Here is a 14,533-nt window from a genome sequence, read left to right on the forward strand (position 1 = left end):
TTCCACTACAAATTATATACCACCTGGTGCAAAAGGCTGGCAAGAATTATTTGAACTGTTATTGGCTTTGAGCTCTTATGGATGAGAGCTGATTAGAAGCGGAGCTGTGGACATTGAATCCCAAGTAGTAAGATGGCAGCAACATCTCTTGACAGATCAGATAATGATTCTGAACCATGTAAAACAGCACTGTATCCTGGGGTCTTTCTTCACCCCAACTTAATTACTCTAATTATGAATGAAGGCCTGTACAAAATAGAGAAGTGAACTTCTTCCCTACACTAATGATAAGGTCAAGAGTCAAGAATGTTCTCAATAGATAGCTGGTTCTCATTAGATACAGAATTATTATTAGTAAAGATGGCTTTATATTAACTATTCTACAAGTAAAAATCTATCTCTATCAAATAACATTATGTTGTAATTTATTTTCCTTAGCTACTGGGGAAGCATTTCAGTCATTTATGTTGTCTATCACCAGAAAGCCATAAAGCTCCAAACCAGACATTCCATGAGAAGACAACTAAGGTCTTATGGCCACACTGAAAATGTGATGCACCTGCCTTGAAAATCTGCAAGGTCCAAATAATTTCACAGTGTTCAATGCTGCAGAGCTTTAGGTGATAATTCAAGTATCTAAACAAATATGAAAACTTTGCTGAGAATATTTCAGATTTGTTTGTAGGCATCTCTGTAAGTCCTCTGTGTGGATGACATTGTCTTCATCTAGGTAAAAGCTCCTAGTTTTAACATAATTCTCATTATCAACAGTATAGCACCTACAGTGTGTCAGGCACCGTTTAAAGCTTTATAGAGGGTGAAGTCAGCAAGATGGTAGAGGAAGAACTTCCCGGCTTCACTGCCTACCCACAGAAAATCCAACTAACAATTATCCACAGACAAGAACATCTTTGTGAAGACACTAAAACTTGGGAATGAGAACGAAAACACCTACATGGAACACAGAACCATATAAAAACTGCATTAGAAGAGTAAGAGGCATGGTTTCACCTTGACCATATCACTCCTCCCACTCCTCCAAGTCAGCACAGAGCCACAGGGGGGATTCTCCTAAGCCCCCATTTTCTACAGAGGAAAAGAGAACTGAAAGTAGAGATCTAGCTTCCCTAGCATTCTGAGTTGCTTTGAAGGAAGCCCATGACTGTCTTGCCTCAAAGGGAATAATGGAGTAACTGCAGGGCAAGATCCCCTGGTGTCAAACAAATCAAGAAGGTGGAGTTTGCAGTGACTGGTGTGCAGATCTGGGTGGTAGCTCTGTGTTGCTGCCAGCAGCGGCACCTGATCAGAGAGACCAGCTAACGATCTACCCTACCTACAAAGCTGAGTCGGCTGCTCCCAGAAGCTGAACAAGAAGTTCAACCTGGCTTGAGTCCCTAGAAAACTAGCCTCTATGCCCAGCCTCAGAGCCCACCCCAAGGCCCTACCCAGGAAAAGAGATGCCCACCACAGTGCATTTTTTGAAGAGAACAGTGGCTAGACTTGCCCAAACCCTGAAATCCAAACAGCAGCGCCAAACAGTGGCTCCACCCAGTGTCAGAGCCCATCCCATGGTCCAGCCCAGGCAAGGACTATGGAGCATAACCTCTGGACTTGTCTAGAACAGTGATCCATCTAAACCTAGAGCCCAGCCTGCCGACCTGCCCAACTGCGTAACCCAAATAGCAATACTCCCCAACAGGGAAATACACTTTGTGACCCTGCCAGATATTAGAAGCAATCACAGTTCCCAGCCAGCAGCTCCGCCTGATTGCAGAGGCCAGCCAGTAGTCTTGCTGGAAGGTGAAGCTCAGCCAGCAGCCGCATCCAAACTCAGAGCAAAGGCAGAGACCCAGCCAACTAGAGAAACTGACAGCAAGCTCTGCCTCCCTGGGGTTGATATCAGCTGGCTCATCCAGAATCACAGGCTAAAGTAAATAATGAAGTTAAATCTATGCTAAAGAACACCTCTAAAGGATGGAAGAGGTGGCTGTCTCCTCAAATGCACAGACATCAATACAAGGACATGAAGATTATGAAGAATTAGCGGAATAGTGACACCACCAAAAGAAATTAATAAAGCTCTAATAATGGACCCTAAAGAGATGGTCATCTATGGAATGATCAACAAAAATTACACAACAATCCTCTTAAGGAAGTTCAGGAAACTACAAGAATATAAAAATAAAAAGTTAAATGAAATCTGGAACACAATATATGAACAAAATGAGAAATCTGACAGAAAAACAGAAACTATAACAAAAACCAAATAGAAATCCTGGAAATGGAGACAACAACAACTGAACTGAAAAATTAAATAGCAAGTTTTAACTGTAGACTTGTACTAAAAATTCAACCCAAAGAGGAGTTCACCAAGACACATAATAAACTGTCAAAAATAAAAGACAAAAAAATTGAGAACAGCAAGAAATAAGAAACTTGTTACATACAAAGAACTTGCAATATGGCTACTAGAGGATTCTCAGCAAAAACCCTGCAGGGCAGCATAAAATGAGATGATATATTTAAAGTGCTGCCAACCAAAAAAGCTATCCTTCAGAAATGAGAAAGAAATAAAAACTTTCCCAAGCAAAAGCTAATGGAGTTCATCAGCAGTAGGCCTGCCTATTGAAATTGCTAAATGGAGTTCTCTAAGCTGATATAAAAGGCTGCTAATTAATAAAATATACAAAAACACAAAAATCAATGCTATAAATAATATAGAGTCATACTCAGAAAAATCTAGAAGTGTAATAGTGGTCTGTAAAATAATTTTATCTCTAATACAAGGTTAAAAACTATTAAAATTATAGCTCAAGGCCAGGCACAGTGACTCATGCCTATAATCCCAGTACTTTCGAAGGCTGAGGTGGGTGGATCACTTGGGGCCAGAAGTTCCAGACCAGCCTGGTCAACATGGCAAAACCCTGTCTTTACCAAAAGTACAAAAATTAGCCAGGCATGGTGGTGTACACCTGTGGTCCCAGCTACTTAGGAGGCTGAATCACGAGAATCGCTTGAACTGGGAGGTGGTGGTTGTAGTGAGCCAAGATGGCACCAATGCACCCCAGCCTGGGTGATAGAGCGAGACTCTGTCTCAAAAAAAAAGAAAAAAGAAAAAAGAAAACAAAAGTATAGCCCAAATTAGGGATACAAATTACAAAATGATGTATATTTTGACATCAAAATATTAAAATGTGTAGGGAAGGGGAATAAAAATGTAGAGTTGTTGTATGTTATCAAAATTCAGTGTTATCAGCTTGAAATACCCTGTTATGAGTATATGGTTTTTGGAAGCCTCATGGTAAGTACAAAACAACAATCTAGAGTAGAGGCACAAAACATACATAGAAAGAATTCAAAGCATACCACTACAGAAAACAATCAGACCACAAAGGAGGACAGCAAGAGAGGAACAAGGAAACAAAGCATCCACACAACAATCAGAGAACAAACTACAAACTAGTATTATTGAGTCCTTACCTATCAATAATTATTTTAAGAGCAATAAAATCTCCATTTGTAAAAGAAAAAATGGCTGAATGTATAAAAAATAAGACCCAGCTGGCTGGGTGTGGTGGCTCACGCCTGTAATCCCAGCACTTTGGGAGGCCGTGGTGGGTGGATCACAAGGTCAGGAGATCGAGACCATCCTGTGAATGGTGAAACCCCATCTCTACTAAAAATACAAAAAATTAGCTGGGTGTGGTGGTGGGCACCTGTAGTCCCAGCTACTCGGGAGGCTGAGGCAGGAGGATGGCGTGAACCAGGAGGCAGAGTTTGCAGTGAGCCAAGATTGTACCACAGAGCACTTACAGCCTGGGCGACAGAGTGAGACTCCGTCTCAAAAAAACAAACAAACAAACAAACAAACCCAGCTATGTGCTGCCTACAGAAGAGTCAACTCACTTCTTTTTTTTTTTTTTTTTTTTTTTTTTGAGACGGAGTCTCACTTTGTAGCCCAGGCTGGAATGCCTCGGCTCACTGCAAGCTCTGCCTCCTGGGTTCACGCCATTCCCCTGCCTCAGCCTACGGAGTAGCTGGGACTAGAGGCGCCTGCCACCACACCTGGCTAATTTTTTATATTTTTAGTAGAGATGGGGTTTCACCGTGTTAGCCAGGATGGTCTCGATCTCCTGACCTTGTGATCCACCCACCTCGGCCTCCCAAAGTGCTGGGATTACAGGCATGAGCCACTGCGCCTGGCCCGAGACTCAACTCATTTCTAAGGACACGAAGAATAAAAGTGAAAGTATGAAGAAAGATATTCCACGCAAATGGAAACTGAGAGAGGCAGGACTAGCTATCCCTTTATCAGACAAAATAGACTTAAGCTCAAAACAATTAAAAAAGGCAAAGAAAGTCATCATGATAAAGGTGTCAATTCATCAAGAGGATATAACAACTGTAAATATATCTGTACCCAACATCAGAGCACCTAAATATGTAAAGCAAATATTAAATAATTTAGACAGAAATAACTTACAATGCAGTAATTGTAGGGGACTTCAATAACTCACTTTCAACAACGGCAGATCATCCAGATAGAAAGTTAATAAGGAAACAATGAACTTGAACTACATTTTAGACCAAATGGACCCAACAGACATATACAGCATATTCTATCCAACAGCAAGGGAATAGACGTCTTCTCAAGTGCACACGTATCTTGCTTCAGGATATGTCATATGTTAGGTCGCAAACCAAGTTTGAACAAATTTAGGAGAAATGAAATCATATCAAGTATCTTTTCTAATCAGAATGGTATGAAACTAGACATCAATAATAGGAAAAATCTTTGAAATGCCACAAATATGTGGAAATTAAACAACATGCCCCTCAACAACCAATGGGTCAAAGGAGAAAACAAAAGAGAAATCAAAAAACATCTTGGAACAAATGAAAATGGAAATGCAATATACCAAAACGTATGGGATACAGCAAAAGCAGTTCTAAGAAGGAAATTTATAGCAACAAATACTTAAATAAAAATAAACATCTCAAATAAAGAACCTAATGGTACACCTCAAGAAACTACAAGAGAAGAACAAATTTAAGCCCAAAGTTAGCAGAAGGAAAACAATTCAAAGATCAGAGCAGAAATAAATACAGACTACAAAACCAGGGGGAAAAAATCAACAAAGAGTTTTTTGAAAAGTTAAACAAGACTGACAAACCCTTAACTAGACTAAAAAAGAAAAAGAGAAGACTTAAATCAAATTGGAAATGAAAGAGAAGATATTACAACTGGTACCACTGAAATACAAAGGATAATGAGCGATTACTATGACAAATTATATGGCCACAAATCCAGTAAACTAGAAAAAAATGGATAAAATTCCTAGACACATATAATCTACTAACACTGAATCAAGAAGAAATAGAAAACAGAAGAAACAGAGAATCTGAGCAGACCAATAATGAGTAAAGAGATTGGATCCATAATAAAAAGTCTCCAATCAAAGAAAAGCCCAGGACCTGATGGCTCCACAGGTGAATTCTATAAAAGGTTTAAAGAAGAGCTAATACCAATCCTTCTCAAACTTGTCCAAAAAAATCAAAAAGGAAGGAATACTTCCAAGCTAGTTTTAGGAGGCCCTGATACTAAAGCCACAAAATGACATAGAAGAAACTTACAGGGCAATATCCTTGATGAACATAGATATGAAGATACAAAATCCTCAACAAAATACTAACAAATCCAATTCTACGGCACATTAAGAGGATTATTCACAATGATCAAATGAGATTTCTCCCTGGGAGAAATGCAAGGATGTGTCAACATATATACATCAATAAATGTGATGCATCGTATCAGCAGAACAAAAGACAAAAACCATAGGATCATTTTATTAGATGCGGAAAAAGCATTTGACAAAATTCAACACCCTTTTATAATAAAAACTCTCAACAAATTAACGGCCACATACGATAAGCCTACAGCTAACATTATACTCAATGGTGAAAAGTTGAAAGCTTTTCCTCTAAGATCAGGAACAAGACAAAGATGTCCACTGTCAGCAAGCACTTTTATTCATAATCCTACTGGAGGTCTTTGTCAGAGCAATTAGGCAAGAGAAAGAAAGAAAAGGCACTCAAATAGAAAAGAAAGACATGAAATATTACCTGCTTGCATATGACATTATCTTACATATCCAAAACCAAAAAGATACCACCAAAATACAGAACTAATAAAGGAATAAGGTCCCAGGATACAAAATTAAGACAAATCTAATCAATAACAATGAACGATCTGAAAAGGAAATCAAGAAAATACCTACATATAATAGCTACAAGAATGTAAAATACTTAGGAATAAATGTACTTAGGAATAAATTTAACCATGGAAGTGAAAGATTTGTACACTAAAAACCGTAAAACATTGATGAAATAAATTGACAAAAAAATAAATGGAAAGCTATTCTGTGTTCACGGACTTGAAGAATTAATATTGTTAAAATGTCCATACTATCCAAACCAATCTTCAGATTCAATGCAATCCCTACGAAAATTCCAATGTCTTTTTCCCCAGAAATAGAAAACATAATCCTAAAATTCATATGGAACCATAAAAATCCCTGATTAGCTAAGGCAATCATAAGTAAAAATAACAAAGCTGGAGGTATCACTACCTAATTTTAAACTATATTACAGAGCTATATAGTAATTAGAATAGCATGGTACTGGCATATAAATAGAAACACTAAGAAACAGAACAGAACATAGAGCCCATAAATGAACCCACACATTTACAGTCAATTGATTTTCAACAAAGGTGCCAAGAAAACACAATGGGAAAAGGACAGCCTCTCCAATAAAGGGTGTTGGGACAACTGGATATCCATCTAAAGAAGAATAATTTGGACCCTTAGGTCATACCATATAAAAAATCAATTCAAAAACGGATAAAAGTCAAGGTGTGGTCTTGAAAGGACTTGAAACTGTAAAAAAACTAGAAGAAAGAAAACATAGGGGGAAACTTCCATGACACTGGTCTGGGAGGTAACTTTTTGGATTTGGTCCCAAAAGCTGAGACAATAAAAGAAAAAATAGACAAATGGGATTACATTAAAGTAAAAAGCTTCTGCACAGCAAAAGAAATAATGAGAATAAAAAGACAACTAATAGATTAGAAGAAAGCCATACATCTGATAAGAAGCTAACATTCAAAATCTATAAGGAACACAAAAATGGCAAGAAAACTACCCAATTTAAAAATGTGCAAAAAACCTGAATAGATGTTTCTCAAAAAAAGTCATATAAATGACCAACAGATATATGAAAAAATGCTCAACATCACTAATCATAAGGAAAATGCAAATTAAAACCACAATGAGATATCACCTCATGCCTGTCAGAATGACTATTATTTTAAAAAATGGAAGATTGTGATGAGAGTGTGGGGGAAAAGGGAACCCTTGTACACTGTTGGTGGGAATGTAAATTAATACAACCATTTTAGAAAACTGTATGGCAGTTCCTCAAAAAACTAAAAATAGAATTACAATATGACTTAGCAATCCCACTTGAGTACATATCCTAAAGACTTGAAATTGGCATGTTGAACAGATAGCGCACTTCCATGCTCACTGCAGCATTATTTACGATAGCCAAGTTATGGAATCAATCTAAGTGTCTATCAATGGATGAGTAGATAAAGAAAATATGACATATATACAAAATAGAGTACTATTCAGCCTTCAAAAAGAAGCAAATCCTGTCATTCGACAACACGGATGAGCCTGGAGGACATTACGTTAAGTTAAATAAACCAGACACAGAAACACAAATACCACATGGTCTCACTTATTTGTGGGATCTTAAACAATAGAACTCATAGAGGCAGAGAACAGAATGGTAGTTACCAGAGGCTAAGGGGGGAGGAAATGGGGAGGTTTTAGTTAAAGGGTACAAAGTTACAGTTAGGAGGAAGATGGTTTTTGAAATCTATTGCACAACATGATGACTATAGTTGGTAGGAATGCATAGTACATTTCAAAATTGCTAATAGAATAAATTTCAAATGTTCTTATCATTAAAAATGCTAAGTGTTTGAGGTGATGTTTTAGTTTGAATTAATCATCCCACACGGTACACATATAATATCACTTTGTACCCCATAAGTGTATACAATAAACAAATATATGTTAACTCATTTATTCTTCTAAAAATCCTATGAGTTAGGTACTATTACATCCCCATTTTACAGATGGGTAAACAGAGGCATAGAGAAATCCAGTAAAAGCTAGAAGTGGCAAAGCAAGGATTCAAACCCAGACAGCCTGGCTCTTAATTCTGCAATGCAGCCTCTTTTAGAATATCAACTGTAGCAACTACTCATCCTATTTCTAGAACAGCTATGCTGATTCACAGAATCAGTATATACAGAAACAAAGACCTCTAGAGAAAGTACAATTTTGAACTGTCAACAACTTGTACAGAAAAACCTATCTGAGAAACCTAATGTGTACAGGATCATCATTTGAAGGTCACACAATCATCACTTCTCTGGGTACTCCAAATTCTATCTTTGGGTCAAAATGGACCTCTAGTCACTTAGCTACTTGAAGCATATAATCACAGTCTCTTTCGGAATTATTTTCACATGGTGTGACCTTAAGTTCCTCTGGGGTAATGGGTGGTGTTGTCTTAAAGGCCTCTGGAAACTGACTCTGGGTTGGAATGATGACGAGGCTATGCCTCAGCTCTGCTCTCCATAGACTGGTCACTATTTGTCCCCAACAGAAAAAGCTAAAATATCTTGCAGCCCTATGGTCCCTGGATGCTGAGCAGCTGACATTCCCAGACAGCTCCCTAAACTCCAAATCCAGCCCATGATTCTAACCTGCTCATTGTGACGAGGCTGCTCTCATGTTTGAGCTATTGCAGGGAAAAAGTGTAATAAGAAGTCCCTCCACTGGGTCACAAGTTCATATTGTAGGTCCGGTGTGCCCAGGCCCTGAAAGGGGACTTTGAGGGATGCAAAGGATAGCGGGACTCATGCCTTCACTTCTTTTTTTTTTTGAGGCAGAGTCTAGCTTTGTCGCCCAGGCTGGAATGCAGTGGTGCAATCTTGGCTCACTGCAACCTCTGCCTCCCAGGTTCAAGCGATTCTCCTGCCTCAGCTTCCCAAGTAGCTGATGACAGGCGCCTGCCATCACACCCAGCTAATTTTTGTATTTTTAGTAGAGACGGGGTTTCACGATGTTGGTCAGGCTGGTCTCAAATTCCTGACCTCAAGTGATCTGTGTGCCTTGGCCTCCCAAAGTGCTGGGATTACAGGCATGAGCCACTGCACCTGGCTTCATGCCCTCACTTCTGTCCTGCTGTCCCTGGTTGTCGTGTTCAGCAGTACATTGGTCCTGTGAGTTTTCCCTTTCTCCATTAGAGCCCATTCTTTGCTCATGCCATGTGATAGAGTAGGGTTCATCTGGAACCCTAGTTTACGATGTGAGAAGACCCCAGGGGTGGGGGTGGGGTTCAGTCCTATATGACAGTCCTTGATTGTTAACGAACAGCAGCCATATGGAATCCTATACTACCTCTACAACAGGAAGGTGATCAAGAATTTTGGTCCTCCCATCTCTTAGTACTTCCTGTATGAAGCTCTCTGTATAAAAGTCCTTATAAGTACTTTAGAATTAAGTGCCAAGAAATGCTTAACTTTCTTGGCCAGGTGTGGTGGCTCACACCTGTAATCCCAGCACTTTGGGAGGCCGAGGCAGGCAGATCATGAGGTCAGGAGATTGAGACCACCCTGGCTAACATGGTGAAACCCCATCTTTACTAAAAATACAAAAAATTAGCCGGGCATGGTGGTGGGCGCCTGTAGTCCCAGCCACTCGGGAGGCTGAGGCAAGAGAATGGCGTGAACCTGGGAGGCAGAGCTTGCAGTGAGCCGGGATCGTGCCACTGCATTCCAGCCTGGGTGACAGAGTGAGAATCCGTCTCAAAAAAAAAAAAAAAAAAAAGAGATGCTTAACTTTCTCTTAGGAATTGATACATTTTCTTCCTTCTGATAATGAGAATCAGATAGCTGATTCTGTTTCTCTCTTATCTTTGGCTTCATGAAGTTTAAAGCCAAGTTTGAAACTTATCTATAGCAATTTAAGTTAGTTTTATGGTTTGAATATTGACATTTTTCTTTTTTTCTTCCAATATATTCTTGACGCAAACTGTAAATGATACAAGGAAGGAAAGAAGGGCAGAAGGGGAAGGACAAGGACGGAGACAGACAAGGAGAGGGAAACAACCTGAACAGTACATGCGCATAACAGCATGTCTAGCAGCCCAGCCCACACAGAGGTTTCTGGCTGAGATGCCTGTCTAAGCCAGGCCTGGTAAGAACCAGCTCATTTTAAAATGGAATCTTCTGGGTAATCACCTGTCCCCCCCCTTTTTTTTTTTGAGATGGAGTCTCGCTCTGTCGCCCAGGCTGGAGTGCAATGGCATTATCTCGGCTCACTGCAACCTCTGCCTCCTGGGTTCAAGTGATTCTCCTGCCTCAGCCTTCTGAGGTGGCTTACAGGATTACAGGGGTGCATGGCACTGTGCCCAGCTAATTTTTATATTTTTAGTAGAGCCAGGATTTCACTATGCTGGCCAGGCTGGTCTCAAACTCCTAACCTCGTGATCCGCCCACCTCAGCCTTCCAAAGTGCTGGGATTACAGGCGTGAGCCACCACGCCCAGCCTCACCTGTCCCTTTTAACAGGACTGTCAAAAAATCTATGAAAAGCAAAACTAGATTTGACTCTGTATTGTGCATCACTGTCATAATTACCTGTAAACATCAAACACAGACATTTTGTTTTGGGTGCTTGTTTTAAGAGGCTGAAAGAACATAGCTTGAGCACTCCCTTCTCCCTGATTCCAGGTGGAATTTTAAACACTAGCAAGTTAAAAAATAAATAACCATCTAAAGTGCTTTATGAAACAAAAAGAAATAAGGTGTTATAAAATGCAGATACACCAAATGCCACAATATCATTCTTAGAGCATAATATTCTAAATATAGCAGCACTTTCAAGGGTGAACTTTACAGGCAGAAGGTAGTGTCAATTTGTCAACTATTAGGTCTCATTAAAAAAAAACTGCATTTCTACTCAGCAAGATTCACATTTAAACGATTCATAGCTATGCAGCTGTCAGTCTTCTGACAGCTTGTTAAGGCCAATCATGAAGTAAGGCAAAAATCCTGCTGCTCCTGTGTCCACACCTAACATCAGTGGTATCCTGAGACAGATATAGGCATCATTCTCTTCCATGCCACTTGCCATCCCCCCATCTTGACCTCCTCTTGCTGAAGGGCCTGGGAAGGCAGCAAGACCACTAAGTATGCGTACTGAGGTCTGGAAGCAGCACAGAAATGAAAGAGTGGGAGAAGGAACATGATTCCCTTTGGGGGGCAGGGCACAGGTGGCCATGCTCTCTGCACAGGACACAATGAGGGCCTCTGAGAGAGAAGAGAAAGTGTTGGAGGCCTGCAGAAGGTGAGCATTTCTATGGAGATTCTTTAGGGAGGCCTAGTTTGTGGCACGAGGGGCCATGTGGGTCCCAGGAGAGAATGAAGCAGGAGGCTGATTTGGGTTCAAAGTAGAGAGGTTAGAAATGTCCCTGTCTCAGTCTAGATTGTCTATACCAGCAGACCAGGTAGGAAAGGAGGCAGGGATTTGGGCAGACATTCTCTAAGAATAAAAGCATACATTTGGCTGAGTGTTCCTTGTGTACTGTCTGGGAGCCTGAATGCAACAGAAGTCAGTGAGATGAGGCATTTCAGCAGCAGGAGGTGGCCACTAAAGTGGGGAGTTTAGATTCTCTTTAAAATTTTCTGATTTTCCTGGATGATACACGTAAGCATTCAAATCCTGTTCCAGGACCATTCAGATAGAAAACAAACAGAAACTTCTGGAATAAGATGTGGGGTATGGTGGTTACAAGCACAGGCTTTGGAATCAGGCAGCCTGGGTCTAAAATGTGGCTCCCAGATTCTCCCACTTTGCTGCTGTGGGTTTTAATTGCCTCATGGGGATCATACCTAACTTTTAACTGCTGTGAGGGCTAAATGAGAAAGTATCAGTAAAACACTCAGCACAGGCTTGGTATAAAATAAATAACCAAATAATAGTTGTCAGAAATTATAAAAATGATGATAAACTAAATATTCAACTCTTCATGTTTACCTGGGTGTGCTTAGCACTGCCAAAGTTGTAGCAAAGAGCAACAAAACAACTAAGTCCAAGATGGTGGTTGCCTTCTGGCTGTAACACTGAAATCTGAAACTTAGAATTAAGAATCCAGAAACCTCAGAGAAACCGTTATTTCAAGGGATGGGTTAAGGGCTCCAGATCCACAAGCGGAAAGAAAAGACAGAATGCATCTGGAGGGTCTTAGTGTTAAAGGTGCTAAAAATGGAAGCTGCAGAGACGGCCTTCTTTCAGTTCTATAAACATTCAGGCACAGAGGTTTGGAATTTCAATCAACAGAGGATCATAAATACAAACTGTAGACCTAGAAAACCCTCATCACTCCTATAATTAAAAACAATTGACAGGAACACTACATTCTAGTTATTGACAGTTTTCTTCTTCCACTGCTCCTCATGCTAAAAGATCCATCAGAACACAGCCCCTATCTCCTGACAGCTTTCACTGCCCTTTCATTAAGCCTAGCTGGAAATGAGCTTCCAGCCGAGAAGACTGTGGACATCATCAGGGACAAGCTGTCCCTTCAGGAGCAAAGGTGGTGAGGCCTGCCTGAAGGCAGGGTCTGTGCCCCTGAGCTGGTGAAGAGCATTTGCTCCCTTTTCTGCCCTTTGCGCCTCACAAAGATCTATACTGACAATGTCAAGGGTCACAGCTTTGTGGCCTCTGGCCAGGAGGAGCTGAGGTAACAACCTCACAAACACTACTTAGGGAATAATGCCATGCTGCAGAGAGGTGGACAAAGACGGGGTCTCTATAGCTCTGACACGTGTGTCTTGTGTAGAAATACAAATCACCCAGGGGCAAATCACTAATGTCAAAAGCTTTCAGAGGCAGCATTCTCTACTGAGTATGAAAAGATTCCCGCTGCCTGAGAAACTATAATGTAGACAGTAAAATGTAAATATATGCAAGAAGCTTGCTGGCTTACATAAATAGTCCACTAATATCACCATCAAGAAGAAAGTGCCCCGTGGCAGATGGCTGCATGATGGGGGAAGGGAGCACCTACTAAGGCCTGTGTGTGTGTATGTATGAGGGCGTGTGCATGTGTGTACATGCTGGGTGTGGTCTGGACTCAAACTCCAGCTGGCACTGTCATCTTCCATTATGAAGGGACCCCTGAACTGAGCCCGTTGCCCTCCCCTGCAGCCACTGCCCCTAATTGGAACTGAGGCCCTCTGTGGCTATTGCAACCTACTGGCTTTTGGCTGTTTGGCTGCCTGTTTTTCTTGTCAACTCACGCCTGCTCTTTATTGGGTAATGTTTTAGTACATTTTTTTTATTACTTTTTAGCTCCATGGTTATTTTTAAATGGGAAAAACAATGCGAGAGAGATTTAAAAATAGTATTTGACTTTTCTGACTATAAAAATAAAATAAGGCAGAAAATTAAAAAAAAATAAAAACCCTAAAAAAAAACCCCAAGTGACAATCTTAGTCAAAGATATTTTCATGTTTTTCCTTTTTGTCTTTTATTCTCCATTCAAACAAATACTTTTATTCATTTATTTTATATTTTGGGACAGGGTCTCACTCTGTCACCCAGGCTGGAGTGCAATGACCCAATCACAGCTCACTGCAGCCTTGACCTCCCTGAGCTCAGGTCCTCCCACCTTAGCCTACCGAGTGGCTGGGACCACAGATGTGCACCACCATGCCTGGCTAATTTTTCTGTCTTTTGTAAAGACAGAGTTTTGCCATGTTGCTGAGGCTAGTAGATGCTATTATTTTAAAAATAGTAGAGGTCAGCTGGGCATGGTGGCTCTTGCCTGTAATCCCAACACTTTGGGAGGCCGAGGCAGGCAGATCACCTGAGGTCAGGAGTTTGAGACCAGCCTGGCCAACGTGGTGAAACCCCGTCTCTACTAAAAATACAAAAATTTGCCGGGCATGGTGGCAGGGGCCTGTAATCCCAGCTATTCAGGAGGCTGATGCAGGAGAATCGCTTGAATCTGGGAAGCGGAGGTTGCAGTGAACCAAGATCATGCCATTGCACTCCAACCTGGGGGACAAAAGCGAGACATCATCACACACACACACACACAAAAATAGTAGAGGTCATACCATATACTGCTTAGTCACCTGTTTTACCTAGTGATGCACTAGGGAGTATTTTTCATTTTACCAGATATTAACTAATAATATTACTGTTAATGTCTGCATATATTTGATCCTATGAATTTAGCATATTTTATTCAGGCAATCTCCTACTGACTACCATTCAACTGGTTTTGGTTTGATTGAGAGTCTTTGGTGAGGAGACCCCTGAACAAGTGCCAAGGTCTAACTTGGATGATGCCTATTCTTTGTCACAGCCCACAGCACAGATGGA

The 14,533-nt window shown here is 40.6% G+C and overlaps 1 protein-coding gene across 1 annotated transcript in view; it reads right to left on the reverse strand.

Moving 5' to 3' along the window:
• The window catches only part of COG5 (component of oligomeric golgi complex 5), a 362,628-nt gene that overhangs the window by 10,438 nt on the left and 337,657 nt on the right, over nucleotides 1-14,533 (reverse strand). The gene's annotated exons all lie outside the window — the stretch shown is intronic.

This window comes from Pan paniscus, chromosome 6, assembly GCF_029289425.2.
Source record: "Pan paniscus chromosome 6, NHGRI_mPanPan1-v2.0_pri, whole genome shotgun sequence".
NCBI classification, from domain to species: Eukaryota; Metazoa; Chordata; class Mammalia; order Primates; family Hominidae; genus Pan; species Pan paniscus.